Below are 4,993 nucleotides of genomic sequence, written 5' to 3'. Positions count from 1 at the left end.
TCATACGCATCTAGTCTAAGTTCTTCTAGTTCATTGATATCTAATATTCTTTTTTCGCCTACGGCAGTGTAATTGAGATTAAGGGTCTTAATGGCCCAATATGCTTTATGTTCTAATTCTACCAGCAGATGACATGATTTTCCATAAACTAGCTTAAATGGTGTGGTTCCTATTGGAGTCTTATAAGCTGTCCTATATACCCACAGGGCTTCTGGTAATTTTGAAGACCAATCTTTCCTAAAGGTGGCAACTGTCTTTTCTAATATTTGTTTAATTTCTCGGTTCGAGACTTCTACTTGCCCACTCGTTTGTGTGTAGTAGGGTGTTGCTACGCGGTGCCGGACTCCATATTTCAGTAATAGATTTTCAAAAATCCTTGAAATAAAGTGGGAGCCACCATCACTGATGACAAGTCTCGACACTCTGAATCTAGGGAAGATTATTCGCTTAAAGAGTCTAATTACCACTCGTGTGTCATTCGTTGGAGAGGCTATAACCTCAATCCATTTTGATACGTAATCGACCACAACAAGGATATACTTGTTACCAAAAGAGGATGGTAAAGGTCCCATAAAATCGATTCCCCAAACATCGAAGACTTCTACTTCTAAAATTCCTTTAAGCGGAATTTCGTCGCGTCTAGATATGTTTCCAGTGCGTTGACACCGGTCACAATTTGTGATCGCGATGTGGACATCTTTCCACAGAGTGGGCCAAAAGAGGCCAGCTGCAAGATCTTAGCGCAAGTTTTCGAGGTGCTTGAATGTCTTCCATAGGGAGCAGAATGACAGTGGGAAATTATGTTTTCTACCTCATTTTCTGGGACACATCGATGGAAAATGCCGTCGGTGCCTCTCTTGAAAAGTAGAGGCTCATCCCAATAGTAGTGTTTAAGATCGTGGAAGAATTTTTTCTTTTGTTGGTAGGTCAAGTTTGGCAGAAGCACCCTAGCTGCAAAGTAATTGACGAAGTCAGCGTACCATGGTAGTTTGGTTTGGGTGTAAATTGCTTCCACTACTTCGTTTGTTCTGGTATCCTTATGGGTTAACGCATCTTTAGCTGTATTGCTTTCCAGTTGGGCCATGAGTCTTTCATACGGAAAATCATCGTTTATAGGCACTCGTTCAGGTTCAATACCTTCCATTCTTGACAAGTGATCGGCCACGACGTTTTCGGTGCCCCTTTTATCCTTGATTTCTAGGTCAAACTCTTGTAATAGTAAGATCCACCTTAGGAGTCTTGGTTTGGCGTCTTTTTTGTTTAATAGGTACCTAATTGCAGCATGATCGGAATTTATCCAGAGTGAACACTACGGCTAAAAATTCCTTTTCTGTGGTGGCATAGTTCATCTGTGCAGGGTCTAGGGTTCTACTTGCATAGTATATTTCATGAAGTTTCTTGTCCCTTCTTTGTCCTAAGACTGCGCCTACAGCATAGTCACTAGCATCACACATGATTTCAAAAGGTAATCTCCAATTGGGCGGTTACATGATAGGTGCGGTAATAGGAGCTATTTTAAGTTGTTCAAACGCCGCTAGGCATTTTTCGTTAAAGATGAATTCGACGTCTTTCATCAATAAGCCAGTCAGTGGTTTAGTGATTTTTGAGAAATCTTTAATGAATCGTCGGTAGAAACCGGCATGTCCTAAGAAACTTCGTATTTCTCTTACGGTTTTCGGAGGCTGGAGGTTTTCTATAACTTCTATTTTGGCCTTTTCGACTTCAATCCCCTTGTCGGATACTATGTGTCCGAGCACGATTCCTTGTCGGACCATGAAATGGCATTTTTCCCAGTTTAGCACTAGGTTCACTTTTACGCATATTTTTAGTACCATTTCAAGATTCGATAAGCAGCCTTCAAAACTCTGTCCGTATATGGAGAAATCGTCCATGAAGACTTCCATGATGTCATCTATGAAATCAATGAAAATTGACATAATGCATCTTTGGAATGTTGCGGGAGCGTTACACAGTCCGAATGGCATTCGTCGGTAGGCGAATGTACCATAAGGGCATGTGAAGGTCGTTTTCTCTTGGTCGTCAGGATGAATAGGAATTTGGAAAAATCCCGAATAACTGTCTAGGTAGAAAAAGTGAGAATGCTTAGCCAATCGTTCAAGCATTTGATCCATAAACGGTAAAGGAAAATGATCCTTCCTAGTAGCTTTGTTTAATTTTCTATAATTAATACACATTCTACTTCCAGTAACCACTCTTTGTGCTATAGATTCTTCTTTTTCATTATTCACAACTGTGACGCCTCTCTTCTTTGGTACGACGTGTACTGGGCTGACCCATTGACTATCGGATATCGGGTGGATAATACCTGCTTCTAACAGATTTTACACTTCTTTCTTTACTGCATCACTCAGAATGGGATTTATCCTTCTTTGATGTTCTCTAGAGGTCTTACTGTCTTCCTCTACCATTATGCGATTCATGCATATGGAAGGGTTTATTCCTTTTAGATCTGAGATATTGTAGCCTAAAGCAGTTGGGTATTTTCTCAAAACGTGTAGAATCTTTTCGGTCTGTATCTGCCCTAAGTCTGCATTTACTATTACAGGTCGCTCAAGTTCAGTGTCTAGGAATTCATACCTTAGATTTTTGGGTAATGTCTTAAGTTCTAGGGATGGTTTCTTTGGGTAAGGCATATGATCGGGCGTTAGTGCTAGGCATTCGCTTAGGCTGTCATCTTGGCATTCCTTACTTAAATTTTCATCTTCAAAAGTATGAGGCTTTGGAATTTTCAGTATTTCGGAGTATGATGTTTGTTCATTCTCCATCTCTCTTATGCATTCGTCGATGACATCTAGTAGACAACATGTATCGTCTATAGCTGGTGCCTTTAGGAATTGCGTCAAAATGAATCCGACCTTTTCCTCACCAACTTCGAAGGTTAGCTTGCCTTTCTTAACATCTATAATAGCTCCGGCTGTAGCTAGGAATGGTCTTCCTAATATGATAGGGATGTTGGAATCCTCTTTTATATCCATGATTATAAAATCAGTAGGAATATATAATTGTCCTATGCGCACCGAAACGCTTTCTAGCATACCTATGGGAAATTTAATAGAACGATCTGCCAGTTGTACAAACATCCTCGTAGGTCTTAGTTCTCCCATTTTTAGCCATTCACATATGTACAAGGGCATTAAACTAATACTGGCTCCTAAGTTACATAGTGCTTTGTCGATGACAAACTTTCGGATTACACAGGGTATGGAGAAACTACCTGGGTCTTTCAGCTTAGGAGGCATATTATTTTGTATTATGGCACTACACTCAGCAGTAAGTATAACGGTTTTGTTATCCTCTATCTTCTTCTTGTTAGAGAAGATTTCTTTGAGAAACTTAGCATACGAGGGCATTTGAGTTATGGATTCTGTAAAGGGTATTATGATATTCAATTGTTTTAGAAGCTCTATGAATTTTTTAAATTGCCCTACACTTTTAGATTTAACAAGCCTTTGAGGATAAGGGATAAGGGGTTTATACGGTGGTGGAGGCACATAAGGTTCTTCTTTCTCTACGACCTTTTCGTTTTTATCTTCCTCTTGTTCGTCTTCCTTCTCAGTTACCTTACCTAGGTCTTGATGCATGGATGGGCTTTGAGTTCTAGGGTCGGTCGGTCAGTCTAGTTCTGTCCCACTTCTTAGTATAATAGCATTTGCATGACCTTTCAGGTTTGGTTGCGGCTGTCCAGGAAATGTGCTTGCAGGAGCAACAATAGGTGCTTGTTGTTGAGCCACTTGTGAGATTTGTGTTTCTAATATTTTATTGTGGGTGGCTAATGCATCTACCTTGTTTGCTAACTGCTTGATTTGCTCACTAGTGTGTATGTTTGATTTAGGAAATCCTTATTTGTTTGGGCTTGGGTAGCTATAAAGTTTTCCATCATTATTTCTAAGTTTGATTTCCTAGGAGCATTTTGAGTATTTGTGGCAACTTTGTGATATCCTTGTGGTATAGCAGGTGCTTGGTTAGGTGCATACAATGCATTATTGTTTTTGTTTGAAAAGTTAGGATGGTTCTTCCAACCTGGGTTATAGGTATTTGAATAAGGGTTTCCTTGAGCATAGTTCACCTGGTCTGTGGAGGTTCTTGTCAAGAGTTGACATTCTTGGGCAGTATGCCCTTGAACTCCACATATCTCGCAGTTTGGTGCTACGACAGCCACGATGGCTGCTGGTGTTATGGTCAAGTTGTCTATCTTCTGAGTCAGAGCATCTACCTTGACGTTGACATGTTCAAGACTGCTTAATTCTTACATGTTGGACTTCGGTTGAGGTTTCTCTACAGAGGTTCTTTCGCTTCCCCATTGGTAATGGTTCTGGGCCATACTTTTGATGAGTTGATAGGCCTCGTTGTATGGTTTATCAATCAGTGCGCCACCTGCGGCGGTGTCTATTGTCAATCTTGTATTGTACAAGAGACCGTTATAAAAGGTGTGAATGATCAGCCATTCTTCTAAATCGTGATGTGGACATAGCCTCATCATGTCTTTGTATCTCTCCCAAGCTTCAAAAAGTGATTCATTATCCTTTTGTTTAAACCCGTTTATTTGGGCTCTTAGCATAGCCATCTTACTAGGTGGGAAATATCGGGCTAAAAAGACTTTATTCAACTCGTTCCATGTAGTGACAGAGTTGGATGGTAGAGACTGGAGCCAAGATCTAGATTTATCTCTTAATTGAAATGGGAAAAGACGGAGTCTTATAGCTTCTGGGATGACACCATTCGCTTTCACCGTTTCTGCGTATTGCAAATATACTGACAAGTGTAGGTTCGGGTCCTCCATGGGACAACCTGAAAACTGGTTTTGTTGTACGACTGACAACAATGAAGGCTTTAGCTCAAAATTGTTGGCTTCGATCGTAGGGGCAGCGATGATGTTATGTGGTTCATCCTGTGAAGGGATTGCATAGTACTTAAGAGGACGATTTTGCACTCCTTCGGCCATCTCTGGTTGAATAACTGATTCAAAAGTAGG

The 4,993-nt window shown here is 40.5% G+C and overlaps 1 non-coding gene across 1 annotated transcript; it reads left to right on the top strand.

The window, feature by feature from the left end:
* The first annotated feature begins 4,472 nt into the window (after nucleotides 1-4,472).
* Nucleotides 4,473-4,579, top strand: LOC127088593 (small nucleolar RNA R71). Its single transcript, XR_007790425.1, has one exon. It is a non-coding gene; the product is annotated as a small nucleolar RNA R71 (small nucleolar RNA).
* The last annotated feature ends 414 nt before the right edge of the window (nucleotides 4,580-4,993 follow it).

The sequence above is a fragment of the Lathyrus oleraceus genome, chromosome 5 (genome assembly GCF_024323335.1).
Source record: "Lathyrus oleraceus cultivar Zhongwan6 chromosome 5, CAAS_Psat_ZW6_1.0, whole genome shotgun sequence".
NCBI lineage: Eukaryota > Viridiplantae > Streptophyta > Magnoliopsida > Fabales > Fabaceae > Lathyrus > Lathyrus oleraceus.
This window is presented reverse-complemented; position numbering and strand designations above follow the sequence as displayed.